Here is a 16,689-nt window from a genome sequence, read left to right as displayed (position 1 = left end):
GGACAAGTCCCTCCCTCTAAATATACATACATACAGTATATACATATATATATATATATATATATATATATATATATACACATATATATACATATATATAGTTATATATATAAATATTTATATTATATATATATGTATATATATACATACAAATATTTATATTATTATATATATATATACATATATATACATATATGTACATATATGTATGTATATATATACATATATGTACATATATATGTATGTATATATATTTATATATGTATGTGTGTATGTATGTATATATATATATATATATGTAATACATATATGTATATATTTATATGTATATATATATGTGTATATATATATTTATGTCGAGGTTGCTGTGATTTATCCGTTATACAGAGCTCAATACACTGGGGTAGAGAGGAATAAATGTTAGGTCAGGAAAAAAACACAGTGGCTATTTCATCCCTACAAGCCTGTTTCCTGAAGAGCAGGGAAGGGTTTGTAGGGATAATATAGCCTCTGTGTATAATGTTTTTTCCTGATTGAACATTGAACATTAAACAGCAAACATTATTTTCTTTCGAGGCAGGGGCCCCAAAGCATGCATGGATGTATGTGTGTGTGTGTGTGCGTATATGTATATATATATAATCTATATATATATATATTTATATATATATATACATACACATATATAATATACTATATATATATATATCTATAGTATATATATATATATATATATTATATATATATATTTATACACATACACACACACACACACACACACACACACACACACACACACACACACAACTGCACTTTTTGTCCATATAGATAAAAATAGTGTTCATGTATGAGATGTAGAGTTGCCAATTATGGCCAAAGGAAAAAATGATCCCTGGCCTCCATGGCGACAAATAAAGTATGTTTCTTCCAAGCATCAATCCTGCAGGACGAGGAATAGCTTAACTTGCTTCACTAAACCCCGTAGCTCAACCGCGTCGCAATGTAAACAAACGCCATTGGTGGGATCAACCACCTGACATACATTGTAATGATACCAAGTACAGGAATGTATTTAGTTGATACTACTATGATTAGATTTATATTTTTTTAGCATCACAAAATCCTTTTTGGTTTAAGAAAAATATATATTATGTTTATAAACTCAAGGAAATATGTCCCTGGGACATATGATGACTTTGAATATGACCAATGTATGATCCTGTAAGGACTTGGATTGATACCTAAATTTGTGGTATCATTCAAAACTGATGTAAAGTATCGAAACAAAAGAAGAATAAGTTATTATTACATTTTAATAGAAGTGTAGATCGAACAATGTGGAAGACTCTCGCTTCCGGGTTCTTGGGATCACCAATCACCAACATGCCCAGGCTCTTCCAGGTTGACAATAATGTTTTATTTTTCAATAAATTGTCTTAGTCTTGTGCTTATCAGCAATTGTCTTGTCGTGTCAGTCCTCGCTCTTGCTCCCTGCTCCACCGCCCCACTCCTCTCTCACCTCCCCGGCTGCTGCCTTTTAACAGAGCCACAGGTGATTAGACAAACAGGCCCAGGTGGGCCATCTACGCACCTGTCGCTGATCTTGCAGCCGGTCGTGGCACACCCCGCCTCGCTGCAGGTCTGCAGGTCACTCCCCCCAACAAACATGTTTAAAACAGAAAATAACCAGATATTACCAGTAAATGAACAAGTAAAATTAATTAATTCATTTTCTACTGCTTGTCCTTCATAATTTTGGCAAAATAATACTATGTGAAATGACACAATATGTTACTGTCATACTGCTATGAGGTTGGCGACTTGTCTGGGTGTGTACCCCCGCATTTTGCCCGATTGTAGCTGAGATAGGACACCAGCGCCCCGCGTGACCCCAAAAGGGATTAAGCGGTAGGAAATGGATGGGATGGATGGATGTTACTGCATATGTCAGCTGCTAAATTAGGAGCCTTTGTTTTTTTACTTACGGCTAAAAGACAAGATGTCTTGTCCTGTCTCACCATTTTATTTTAAGGACAAACTTGCAATAATAAACAAATGTTTAATGTACCCTAAGATATTTTGATCAAATAAAGCCAATAATGCATTTTTTTGTGGTCCTCCTTTATTTAGAAAAGTACCAAAAAGTATCAGAATACATTTTAGGTACCGGTACCAAAATATTAGTATCGGGTTAACACTAGCAGGGAGTGGTTGAGGTTTGGGGACCTGGGGGTGCAAAACTCCCTCAGCCTTACTTTAAGGCGGCACTGGTCACGGTTATTTTTTTTTCCGTTTTTTTTTTTTTTTCAAAGAAGTCAGACAGGAAGCATGCAAATATTCTGCATCATTTTTCAAAAGTAACATGGAAGGTTTGTTTGTGTCAGAGGCAAAACTCAATTACTTTTGCCAGCATGCATGCACAGGGAGAAAACGATAGTTCAATTAAATGGAGTGCCGCAGTGTGTTTTTATATTTTTCATTTAATTTTTATCAAACAGAGGAAATGGATGGAAAAATAGTGTGTGTGTCTGTGTGACGTTTGTGTGTGTGTCGTTAGAGGCCATTACACCTCATGTTTCTCCAGCCAGACAGGAAATCAATCTTTAGTTGGAATACGTTGCTTAATTTGAGCATTAAAAGACATTTTGCAGGGGTGATGGCGACTGAAGACGGTCCGGCGGAGTGCGTTTATATTTTTAGATATGCTTTGCCTCACTGGAGACAAGAAAAAGAAACGTTTGCACACAAGAAGGAAATAGTTCCAAAAACCTTGTGCGGACGCGAACAGCAGTTAAAGGGAACATTATCACAATTTCCACAATTTACATTATCTCCAGTAAAAATCAGTTCCTAGTGGTTTATTTTTATTTTTTGAAGTTGTTTTCAAAATTTTACCCATCATGAAATATCCCGAAAAACGTCTTCAAAATGCCTGATTTTCACCATCGTTATATCCACCCCCGTCCATTTTCATGCGACGTCACCGCGTGATGCCAATACAAACAAACATGGCGGATAGAACAGAAAGATATAACGACATTAGCTCGGATTCAGACTCGGATTTCAGCGGCTTAAGCGATTCAACAGATTACGCATGTATTGAAACGGATGGTTGGTGTGTGGAGGCAGATAGCGAAAACAAAATTAAAGAAGAAACTGGAGCTATTGAGCCATATCACGACAGACAACGGCAACGAGGACGAATTCGACAATCGCCTTCTAACCAACGATTGCATCTTTTGACCACTGGTGCAACTTGAATCCGTCGATTGGTATGTGTTTGTTTGGCATTAAATGTGGGTGGAGGGAAAGGCTGGATGCAAATATAGCTACAAATGAGGCATAATGATGCAATATGTACATACAGCTAGCCTAAATAGCATGTTGGCATCGATTAACTTCCAGTCATGCCAGGACCAAATATGTCTGATTAGCAAATAAGTCAATAACATCAACAAAACTCACCTTTGTGATTTCATTGACTTTATCGTTGGGAATGCATCTGCTTTGAGTGTCGCAGGATATCCACACATCTCTCTGGCATCTCTGTCGTAGCATCGCCATCGCTGGTAAAGTGTGCATAACAAACGAGGGACTTTTGCATCTTTTGACCACTAAAGCGAATTGAATCCGTCGATAGGTATGTGTTTGTTTGGCACTAAATGTGGGTGGAGGGAAAGGCCGGATGCAAATATAGCTACAAATGAGGCATAATGATGCAATATGTTCATACAGGTAGCCTAAATAGCATGTTAGCATCGATTAGCTTCCAGTCATGCCAGGACCAAATATGTCTGATTAGCAAATAAGTCAATAACATCAACAAAACTCACCTTTGTGATTTCATTGACTTTATCGTTGGAAATGCATCTGCTTTGAGTGTCGCAGGATATCCACACATCTCTGTGGCATCTCTGTCGTAGCATCGCTATCGCTGGTAAAGTGTGCATAACAAACGAGGGACTTTTGCATCTTTTGACCACTAAAGCGAATTGAATCCGTCGATAGGTATGTGTTTGTTTGGCACTAAATGTGGGTGGAGGGAAAGGCTGGATGCAAATATAGCTACAAATGAGGCATAATGATGCAATATGTACATACAGCTAGCCTAAATAGCATGTTAGCATCGATTAGCTTCCAGTCATGCCAGGACCAAATATGTCTGATTAGCAAATAAGTCAATAACATCAACAAAACTCACCTTTGTAATTTTGTTGACTTTATCGTTGGAAATGCATCTGCTTTGAGTGTCGCAGGATATCCACACATCTCTGTGGCATCTCTGTCGTAGCATCGCTATCGCTGGTAAAGTGTGCATAATAAACGAGGGACTTTCGCATCTTTTGACCACTAAAGCGAATTGAATCCGTCGATAGGTATGTGTTTGTTTGGCACTAAATGTGGGTGGAGGGAATGGCCGGATGCAAATATAGCTACAAATGAGGCATAATGATGCAATATGTACATACAGCTAGCCTAAATATCATGTTAGCATCGATTAGCTTCCAGTCATGCCAGGACCAAATATGTCTGATTAGCAAATAAGTCAATAACATCAACAAAACTCACCTTTGTGATTTCATTGACTTTATCGTTGGAAATGCATCTGCTTTGAGTGTCGCAGGATATCCACACATCTCTGTGCCATCTCTGTCGTAGCATCGCTATCGCTGGTAAAGTGTGCATAACAAACGAGGGACTTTTGCATCTTTTGACCACTAAAGCGAATTGAATCCGTCGATAGGTATGTGTTTGTTTGGCATTAAATGTGGGTGGAGGGAAAGGCTGGATGCAAATATAGCTACAAATGAGGCATAATGATGCAATATGTACATACAGCTAGCCCAAATAGCATGTTAGCATCGATTAACTTCCAGTCATGCCAGGACCAAATATGTCTGATTAGCAAATAAGTCAATAACATCAACAAAACTCACCTTTGTGATTTCATTGACTTTATCGTTGGAAATGCATCTGCTTTGAGTGTCGCAGGATATCTACACATCTCTGTGCCATCTCTGTCGGAGCATCGCTATCGCCGGTAAAGTGTGCATAACAAACGAGGGACTTTCGCATCTTTTGACCACTAAAGCGAATTGAATCCGTCGATAGGTATGTGTTTGTTTGGCACTAAATGTGGGTGGAGGGAATGGCCGGATGCAAATATAGCTACAAATGAGGCATAATGATGCAATATGTTCATACAGGTAGCCTAAATAGCATGTTTGCATCGATTAGCTTCCAGTCATGCCAGGACCAAATATGTCTGATTAGCAAATAAGTCAATAACATCAACAAAACTCACCTTTGTAATTTTGTTGACTTTATCGTTGGAAATGCATCTTCTTTGAGTGTCGCAGGATATCCACACATCTCTGTGCCATCTCTGTCGTAGCATCGCTATCGCTGGTAAAGTGTGCATAACAAACGAGGGACTTTTGCATCTTTTGACCACTAAAGCGAATTGAATCCGTCGATAGGTATGTGTTTGTTTGGCACTAAATGTGAGTGGAGGGAAAGGCCGGATGCAAATATAGCTACAAATGAGGCATAATGATGCAATATGTACATACAGCTAGCCTAAATATCATGTTAGCATCGATTAGCTTCCAGTCATGCCAGGACCAAATATGTCTGATTAGCAAATAAGTCAATAACATCAACAAAACTCACCTTTGTAATTTCGTTGACTTTATCGTTGGAAATGCATCTGCTTTGAGTGTCGCAGGATATCCACACATCTCTGTGCCATCTCTGTCGTAGCATCGCTATCGCCGGTAAAGTGTGCATAACAAACGAGGGACTTTCGCATCTTTTGACCACTAAAGCAAATTCAATCTTTCGATTGGTATGTGTTTGTTTGGCACTAAATGTGGGTGGAGGGAAAGGCTGGATGCAAATATAGCTACAAATGAGGCATAATGATGCAATATGTACATACAGCTAGCCTAAATAGCATGTTAGCATCGATTAACTTCCAGTCATGCCAGGACCAAATATGTCTGATTAGCAAATAGGTCAATAACATCAACAAAACTCACCTTTGTGATTTCATTGACTTTATCGTTGGAAATGCATCTGCTTTGAGTGTCGCAGGATATCCACACATCTCTGTGCCATCTCTGTCGTAGCATCGCTATCGCCGGTAAAGTGTGCATAACAAACGAGGGACTTTCGCATCTTTTGACCACTAAAGCAAATTCAATCTGTCGATTGGTATGTGTTTGTTTGGCATTAAATGTGGGTGGAGGGAAAGGCTGGATGCAAATATAGCTACAAATGAGGCATAATGATGCAATATGTACATACAGCTAGCCTAAATATCATGTTAGCATCGATTAGCTTCCAGTCATGCCAGGACCAAATATGTCTGATTAGCAAATAAGTCAATAACATCAACAAAACTCACCTTTGTAATTTCGTTGACTTTATTGTTGGAAATGCATCTGCTTTGGGCTTCACGGTGGCAGAGGGGTTAGTGCGTCTGCCTCACAATACGAAGTTCCTGCAGTCCTGGGTTCAAATCCAGGCTCGGGATCTTTCTGTGTGGAGTTTGCATGTTCTCCCCGTGAATGCGTGGGTTCCCTCCGGGTACTCCGGCTTCCTCCCACCTCCAAAGACATGCACCTGGGGATAGGTTGATTGGCAACACTAAATTGGCCCTAGTGTGTGAATGTGAGTGTGAATGTTGTCTGTCTATCTGTGTTGGCCCTGCGATGAGGTGGCGACTTGTCCAGGGTGTAGCCCGCCTTCCGCCCGATTGTAGCAGAGATAGGCACCAGCGCCCCCCGCGACCCCAAAAGGGAATAAGCGGTAGAAAATGGATGGGATGGATGGCATCTGCTTTGAGTGTTGCAGGATATCCACACATCTCTGTGCCATCTCTGTCGTAGCATCGCTATCGCCGGTAAAGTGTGCATAACAAACGATGGACTTTCGCATCTTTTGACCACTAAAGCAAATTCAATCTGTCGATTGGTATGTGTTTGTTTGGCATTAAATGTGGGTGGAGGGAAAGGCTGGATGCAAATATAGCTACAAATGAGGCATAATGATGCAATATGTACATACAGCTAGCCCAAATAGCATGTTAGTATCGATTAGCATGCCGTGACCAATGATATGTCCGATTAGCACACTCCACGCAAGTCAACTTGAATCTGACTCTGTTGGTGTTGTTACACCCTCCGACAACACACCTACGAGGCATGAATGTCTCCAAGGTACGGAAAACAGTCGAAAAAACGGAAAATAACAGAGCTGATTTGACTTGGTGTGTGTAATGTGTTTGAGAAAATGGCAGATTGCTCCTCGTTGTGACGTCACGGGTGAAAGGTCATTGCTCCGACAGCAAACAATTGAAAGGCGTTTCAATCGCCAAATTCACCCTTTTAGAGTTCGGAAATCGGTTAAAAAAACCATATGATCTTTTTTCTGCACCATCAAGGTATATATTGACGCTTACATAGGTCTGCTGATAATGTTCCCCTGTAACTATTAGATATGTATGTTTTTGTCTCATGTTTTTACGTTACGTGTAACGATGCATACATACGTTTTATGGTGGGCTTTATGCCGATGATTCCGATACGGATCATCCATGAGTGAGCTCAAGCGATACCAATACCAATCACACGTATTAACAGTACCTTATTTTACGGACCATAGAGACAACGGATTATAAGGCGCACTGCCGATGAATGGTCTTTTTTTAAATCTTTTTCATGTATAAAGCATATTGTAAGGCGTATAAAAGGAGTCATATAATTATGATTTGTTTTCTAAATGGAAAACACTTCCTTGTGGTCTACATAACATAACATAATGGCTTATTAGTGATTCCCACAACCCAAAAAAAGTCTGCGGGCAATGGAGCGTTTTCTATTGGGGCTCCAGTACTCTGGAATGCCCTCCCGGTAACAGTTCGAGATGCTACCTCAGTAGAAGCATTTAAGTCCCATCTTAAAACTCATTTGTATACTCGGCAACCCGCGGCTCTGATCGCTCTGATGTGGCTCACCGCATACTTGCCGACCCCCTCCCGATTTTTCCAGAAGGTTCTCGAATTTCAGTGCCTCTCCCAGGGAAAACTTTCTACGATTCTCACCCGGACGACAATATTGATGGCGTGCCGAATTTCCTGCTCTCTGAAACATGTCATCTCGCCCTCCTTTACACTTTGCTATCTACGTGGTGGCCGGGCACATGTAATATGCGGCCTCTGTTATTATACAAAAGTGACTGCAGGGCATACTTGGTCAACAGCCATACAGGTTACACTGAGGGTTAAGATATAAACAACTTTAACACTGTTACTAATATGCGCCACACTGTGAACCCACACCAAACAAGATTGAGAAACACATTTCGGGAGAACATCCGCACCATAATACAACAGAAGAAATACCCAGAATCCCATCCATCCCTAACTCTTCCGGGCTACCTTATACACCCCGCTACCACCAAACCCGCCCCAACCGACGCACAGAGATCTGACTTTAAGGTTTTACTACTTACGTATAAAATACTACACGGTCTAGCTCCATCCTATCTTGCCGATTGTATTGTACCATATGTCCCGGCAAGAAATCTGCGTTCAAAGGACTCCGGCTTATTAGTGATTCCTAAAGCCCAAAAAAAGTCTGCGGGCTATAGAGCGTTTTCCCTTCGGGCTCCAGTACTCTGGAATGCCCTCCCGGTAACAGTTCGAGATGCCACCTCAGTAGAAGCATTTAAGTCTCACCTTAAAACTCATTTGTATACTCTAGCCTTTAAATAGACTCCCTTTTTAGACCAGTTGATCTGCCGCTTCTTGACTTTTTCTCCTCTTACCTTAACACGGTAAGTAATGAATATTTCCACTGGTAATCACGTTGTCAAAAATAACATTCAAAATATAAAACATTCTCATGCATTTTAATCCATCCATCAGGTTTCTACCGCACTTGTTCAAGAAGTCGCATTAATGGTAAGAAGTATTTTATTTATTGTTGGTTAGCCTCAGAATAACAATGTTATTAAAAACAATAAGAGACTTCCATCCGTCCATCCATTTCTACCGCTTATACTCTAAAAATGTTGGTCTTGCTTATAAATGCACACATTTAGTTGTATTCAGTCTTAAAAAAAAAGTATACGGCTCTCACGGAAACACTTTTTAAAATATTTGCCTTGTATGGCTCTCTCAGCCAAAAAGGTTCCCGCCCCCTGGGCTAGAGTATACAAATGAGTTTTAAGGTGAGACTTAAATGCTTCCACTGACTATTATGATGGTGTGTGTATAAGGTAAGACATTTTATCTGGAGTTTTGTTTCCCAATATTATACAAAAGCAACTTTTCTTACCTTCTGGTACTTGCTGATCTCCATCCATCCATCCATCCATCCATTTTCTACCGCTTATTCCCTTTCGGGGTCGCGGGGGGCGCTGGCGCCTATCTCAGCCACAATCGGGCGGAAGGCGGGGTACACCCTGGACAAGTCGCTACCTCATCGCAGGGCCAACCCAGATATTCAAACAACATTCACACACTAGGGACCATTTAGTGTTTCCAATCAACCTATCCCCAGGTGCATGTCTTTGGAGGTGGGAGGGGCCTATCCCCAGGTGCATGTCTTTGGAGGTGGGAGGGCCTATCCCCAGGTGCATGTCTTTGGAAGTGGGAGGGGCCTATCCCCAGGTGCATGTCTTTGGAGGTGGGAGGGGCCTATCCCCAGGTGCATGTCTTTGGAAGTGGGAGGAAGCCGGAGTACCCGGAGGGAACCCACGCAGTCACGGGGAGAACATGCAAACTCCACACAGAAAGATCCCGCGCCTGGATTTGAACCCAGGACCCTCGTATTGTGAGGCAGACGCACTAACCCCTCTGCCACCGTGAAGCCCAAGTAAATCTTATAAGTTATTTTTTTTTCAGTGTATTATCTGGCGTTTTGTTTCGCAATATTATACAAAAGCAACTTTTTTTTTACCTTCTGGTACTTGCTGATCTGTATTTCTTAAAATAAAAAAAAAAATAAAAAATGGAATTTTTAAAAACCAGAATCGATTCTGAATCGCACAACGTAAACGATTCGATTTGTATTCGAATCTATTTTTCCCCACACCCATCCATCCATCCATCCATTTTCTACCGCTTATTCCCTTTCGGGGTCGCGGGGTGCGCTGGCGCCTATCTCAGCTACAATCGGGCGGAAGGCGGGGTACACCCTGGACAAGTCGCCACCTCATCGCAGGGCCAACACAGATAGACAGACAACATTCACACACTAGGGACCATTTAGTGTTGCCAATCAACCTATCCCCAGGTGCATGTCTTTGGAAGTGGGAGGGGCCTATCCCCAGGTGCATGTCTTTGGAGGTGGGAGGAAGCCGGAGTACCCGGAGGGAACCCACGCATTCACGGGGAGAACATGCAAACTCCACACAGAAAGATCCCGAGCCTGGATTTGAACCCAGGACTGCAGGACCCTCGTATTGTGAGGCAGACGCACTAACCCCTCTACCACCGTGAAGCCCAAGTAAATCTTATAAGTTTTTTTTTTTCAGTGTATTATCTGGCGTTTTGTTTCGCAATATTATACAAAAGCAACTTTTTTTTAACCTTCTGGTACTTGCTGATCTGTATTTCTTAAAATAAAAAAAAAAATAAAAAATGGAATTTTTAAAAACCAGAATCGATTCTGAATCGCACAACGTAAACGATTCGATTTGTATTCGAATCTATTTTCCCCCACACTCCTTATATATATATAAATGAAATATATATGAAATACTGAGTTAGTGAATTGGGCTTCACGGTGGCAGAGGGGTTAGTGCGTCTGCCTCAGAATACGAAGTTCCTGCAGTCCTGGGTTCAAATCCAGGCTCGGGAACTTTCTGTGTGGAGTTTGCATGTTCTCCCCGTGAATGCGTGGGTTCCCTCCGGGTACTCCGGCTTCCTCCCACCTCCAAAGACATGCACCTGGGGATAGGTTGATTGGCAACACTAAATGGTCCCTAGTGTGTGAATGTGAGTGTGAATGTTGTCTGTCTATCTGTGTTGGCCCTGCGATGAGGTGGCGACTTGTCCAGGGTGTACCCCGCCTTCCGCCCGATTGTAGCTGAGATAGGCGCCAGCGCCCCCCGCGACCCCAAAAAGGGAATAAGCGGTAGAAAATGGATGGATGGATGGAGTTGGTGAATTATACGCCACCCCTCTTAACCACGCCCCCCCGTCCCAACCACGCCCCCAACCACCTCCCGAAATCGGAGGTCTCAAGGTTGGCAAGTGTGGCCTAAAATGTGTTTTTTTTTATATTCCGTCAGCTGAGAAGTGCAGTCATGGCAGCTTACTGATTATTCATGACTATCCATGTTGCCCCTGTTTATGATACAGTTCTATCCGGAGTGGCCCCTCACCTGATTTGCTCCGCTCCTGCGTCGGGCGCTACGTGCGCGCTCATAGGTCGGATCCAGAAGGCTCGAGGAGGAGGAGGAGGAGGAGGATCAGACTGCAAGGAGGGGGAGAGAGAGAGAGGTCCAGCTGCAAACAAAAAAAAAATAAAAAAAAATCAGCAGCACCGTGACAATGGCAACATCAAGCATCTCCTAAACGGCAACCGGGGGGAGAAAAAAAGAAGAAGGGGCGTGAGTGTGAATCTGCTCGGCCGCCCTGCCAGCGCCTCTTGGTGGGAATACGAAGCAAGCTGGTCCGCGGTATGGAGCGGCGCCCGAGACCACAGTCGCCGCGTCTCCATCACTGAGAGGCGCGTCCACCTGCTAACTGCAGGCCCGGCCAGGCTGGAGGAAAACACACGCACGCAACAACAATAATAACAACAACAACAAGCAAGGGGAACGAGCAGAGCCGGCTCGGCTGCAGGGTGGAGGACATGCGGCGGGGACGCCTTTGCATTTGGCAGGAAACGAGACGCACATTCTCCCATTCCGTCCGAAGCCCTTGCGGAGGATCCGTTTGCGACGCGGGGGGAAAGACGCAGTTTTTTTGGGGGCGCACACGCTCATCAGGAGGTAGGCAGACAGCAACAATCTTCTCCTTTTCAACCATTGCTGAATGTGTGTGTTCGGAGGGGGGGGGGGTGGGAAAAAAATAATAATGATTTGCACCGCTTTCATCCTCCCCATCAGACATTTTTATTTGATTCCAGGGCAGCATGCAGCAGCCTGCTCGGGACAGCCTGCACATATTCACCCATCCATTGCACCTTGCATGCAGGAAAATAGGCAAAAAAGACACACATTTGATGCATGCATGCTCCAAAACACACATTTTTTTTAGACAAATAAGGCCATTTTAAATCCTAACACACACACACACACACACACACACACACACACACACACACACACACACACACACACACACACACACACATATATATATATATATATATATATATATATATATATATATATATATATATATATACACACACATTAGGTCATGAAAAAACACATAGGCTATATCATCCCGACAAGCCTGTTTTGCAGGTTTCCCTGCTTGTCAGGAATATATATATATATATTTTTTTTTCATTTTTTATCTATATATATATATATATATATATATATATACACACACACACATTAGGTCACGAAAAAACACATAGGCTATATCATCCCGACAAGCCTGTTTTGCAGGTTTCCCTGCTTGTCAGGAATATATATATATATTTTTTTTTTTTCATTTTTTTATCTATCCATTTATATATATATATATATATATATATATATATATATACACACATTAGGTCATGAAAAAACACATAGGCTATATCATCCCGACAAGCCTGTTTTGCAGGTTTCCCTGCTTGTCAGGAATATATATATATATTTTTTTTTAATTTTTTTATCTATATATATATATATATACACACACATTAGGTCATGAAAAAACACATAGGCTATATCATCCCGACAAGCCTGTTTTGCAGGTTTCCCTCCTTGTCAGGAATATATATATATATTTTTTTTTTTTCATTTTTTTATCTATCCATTTATATATATATATATATATATATATATATATAAACATACATATATACTGCCCAATGGAACAAGACAAATAGTCCCCAGTAATGAATGATTCATGAATGGGATATTGAACCCCCAATGTGGGTTAACACACCTTCTCAGGGAGAGGCCCCTCCCTGGCTGAAAATAATTCCCAACATAAATCCTTATTATGACATTATTCCAGGTGACCCCTCCCCCTCCCCCTACCCCCACCCCAACATGGCGGTGGTGGAGTACACAGGTGCCCGGAATGCCTTCACGCTGCATTTACCCGGGGGCGTCCCACGCTTGCACGAGTGCTGACGTTGCCATCATATTAGGTGGTTTTTTTTTTTGTTTTTTTTTAAGAATTCTGCACAGGTACCACCGAGCCTCACTTGGAAGTTTTTTTAGAATAGAATGGACTTTATTGTCATTATATTTGCATATAACGAGATTAAAGACTCCAATTTAAGGTGCGGCAGTGGGAACAAATATGGGGTGAAATAAATAACACAAGGAAAAAAAACTAACAATTGAAGTAAATAGACTAATATCCAATAAAATAATAAGCAATCCTGTACACTAAACAAAAGACTATAGGAATACAAAATACTGTACGATACACAGAAGAAGACAATCAGTGTGTTTTGCAGACAATGGGGTGTTTGGAGCAGATATGAAGACAGCAGTGCGAAGCAGATGGAAGGCCGTGCATTGATTGAGTCAAAGAGAGACTATAAGAGGGTTAAATTGAGTTGACACATTGATGTGGGTGTCGTTATCATGTGAAGTGAAGTGAATTATATTTATATAGCGCTTTTCTCTAGTGACTCAAAGCGCTTTACATAGTGAAACCCAATATCTAAGTTACATTTAAACCAGTGTGGGTGGCACTGGGAGCAGGTGGGTAAAGTGTCTTGCCCAAGGACACAACGGCAGTGACTAGGATGGCAGAAGCGGGAATCGAACCTGCAACCCTCAAGTTGCTGGCACGGCTGCTCTACCAACCGAGCTATACCGCTATACCGTGTGACGGAGACCGCTATACCGTGTGACGGAGACGACGTGCGCGCCCATCGGGGGCCCCCCCCGGGTGCTGTGACGTGCACGGGCAAACAGGGGGTTGGTGGCGGTGGTGTTTTAGCACCAGAGGGGGGTTCCTTCGCATCAGTTCCCCCAGACTGGGTTCGGGTTAGGCGGCTCAAAACGTACCCATGTGTCACAACGTACCATGTGACACGTCGCTCCTCTCCTATTGGTCGCAGGAATGTAAACAGGAAGAAGGTTGACAGTATGGAGTAGTGAGTGGAATCTTCTTTTTTTTCTTCTTATAAAGGGACACATTTTTTTAGGCTGCAACAGGAAATAACCAAGTGGACTTTGAGGGGGAAAGATAACATTTTGAGCAGTGCTCCTTTTGTACTGACTCGCTTTTGATGCCCCTCTGTAGGTCCAGAAACTATATGCTACTATTTGTATTCCTTCTACTTGGTCAGGTGGGGCTTGAGGCATGCTGAGTGAGTTACAAAACTCCAAAACCAGTAAAGTTGGCACATTGTGTAAATCGTAAATAAAAACAAAATACAATGTTTGCAAATCCTTTTCAACCTATATTCAATTGAATAGACTGCAAAGACAAGATAGCGTTTCCCCCAGGTCAGGCATCTATTTGTGGTGGTGGTGGGGGGGACAAGAAGAATGCAGAGTTTGAATATTTTGTATTATTAGGTCCATCAGTGCTAAATATTATAAACATATCACTTTCCTCGGGTTTGGTTCCCCTAGCATTCAAAAAAGCGGTTATTCATCCTCTCCTTAAAAGACCTAACCTCGATCCTGACCTCATGGTAAACTCTCACCTTCCCTTTATTTCGAAAATCCTTGAAAAAATTGTTGCAGAGCAGCTAAATGAACATTTAGCGTCTAACAATCTATGTGAAACCTTTCAATCCGGTTTCAGGGCAAATCACTCCACTGAGACAGCCCTCGCAAAAATGACTAATGATCTATTGCTAACGATGGGTTCTGATGCGTCATCTATGTTGCTGCTCCTCGATCTTAGCGCTGCTTTCGATACCGTGGATCATAATATTTTATTAGAGCGTATCAAAACACGAATTGGTATGTCAGACTTAGCCCTGTCTTGGTTTAACTCTTATCTTACTGATAGGATGCAGTGTGTCTCCCACAACAGTGTGACCTCGGACTATGTTTGAGGTCCTCTCCAAGGTTTCTCATAGTCAGCATTGTCACCGACGTCCCACTGGGTGTGAGTTTTTCCTTGCCCTTATGTGGGTTCTTCCGAGGATCTCGTAATGGTTTGTACAGTCCTTTGAGACATTTGTGATTTAGGGCTATATAAATAAACATTGATTGATTGATTGAATATAATTACAACACTTTATTTACATATTTATACAGCGCCCCCCGCGACCCCAAAAGGGAATACGTGGTAGAAATGGATGGATGGATGGATATACATATTTATATAACATTTACATATTTCTTTAATATGTAACTACAAGCAACATTCACAGACAGAGTCCCATTGCGTTTATGAGCGGTCGAGCGAGTCAAAAGCCGGAAAAATATATATTATTATTTTTTACTTTTTTTTGCGGCGGCCGTAATTCTTTCGTGGCGGGCCGCCACAAATAAATTAATGTGTGGGAAACACTGCAAGATACTTAACGTTCGAACTGGAAAACAAAATTTCTTGCAAATATTAGCTCATTTAGATTTTGATGCCTGCAACGTGTTTCAAAAAAGCAAGCACAAGTGTCCAAAAAGACCGAGAACGTCAGGGCATGCTCATCAAACACTTATTTGGAACATCCCACAGGTGAACAGGCTAATTGGGAACAGGTGGGTTCCATGATTGGGTATGAAAACAGCTTCCCTGAAATGCTCAGTCATTCACAAACAGTCACTGCTTTGTCAACAAATGCGTTGGCAAATGGTCGAACAGTTTAAGAACATTTCTCAACGAGCTAGTGCAAGGAATTTAGGGATTTCACCGTCTATGGTCTGTAATATAATTAAAATGTCCAGAGAATCTGGAGAAATCACTTCAAGACGGAAAACCAACATTCAATCCCTCAGTGGGTACTGCATCTAAAACCGACGTCATTGTGTGAAGAATATCACCACATGGGCTCAGGAACACTTTAGAAAACCACTGCTAGTAACTACACTTCCTTTCTACATCTATAAATGCAAGTTAAAACTCTACTTTGCAATGCGAAAGCCATATATCAACAACACCCAGAAAATACAACAACGGAGACCCCGGTCTGTTTGAACACATCAAGCAAGAATAGGAAAGAATTTCACCTGAAACGCTTTAAAAATTGGTCACTTCAGTTCCCAAACTGAGTGTTGTTAAAAGGAAAGGCCATGTAACACAGTGGTAAAAATGCCCCTCATCCAACAAGTTAAAGAATAACTGCCCGAGTCTTAGATTCAAGCAACCTTATTATTTATGACGTCGTTTTTTTGGCGACTTGTCCACTGTGTACCCCGCCTTCCACCCAATTGTAGCAGAGCTAGGCACCAAAAGGGAATACGCGTTAGAAAATGGATGGACGTCATTTTTATAACTTATTAATTTGAAGGTTTATTTGAAATAGGGACATATAAAAAAGATAGACATCTGAAACAGTTATCCAATGTATGCATCATAGCGTTTGTAGC

General features: G+C 41.6%; 1 protein-coding gene across 4 annotated transcripts in view; it reads left to right on the top strand.

Moving 5' to 3' along the window:
• The first annotated feature begins 11,233 nt into the window (after positions 1 to 11,233).
• Positions 11,234 to 16,689, top strand: part of nexmifb (neurite extension and migration factor b) — a 406,603-nt gene continuing 401,147 nt past the window's right edge. For 2 of the 4 annotated variants that reach the window (XM_061899677.1, XM_061899678.1), the window contains exon 1: positions 11,235 to 12,009. The gene's annotated coding sequence lies outside the window, so the exon portion shown is untranslated. Of the gene's footprint in view, positions 12,010 to 16,689 lie in introns of all 4 variants that reach the window. The other 2 variants (XM_061899679.1, XM_061899680.1) reach the window with 2 other exon arrangements.

The sequence above is a fragment of the Nerophis ophidion genome, linkage group LG05 (genome assembly GCF_033978795.1).
Source record: "Nerophis ophidion isolate RoL-2023_Sa linkage group LG05, RoL_Noph_v1.0, whole genome shotgun sequence".
In the NCBI taxonomy this organism is placed as follows: Eukaryota; Metazoa; Chordata; class Actinopteri; order Syngnathiformes; family Syngnathidae; genus Nerophis; species Nerophis ophidion.
The sequence above is the reverse complement of the archived record's forward strand: the minus strand, read 5'-3'. Positions and strand labels throughout refer to the sequence as shown.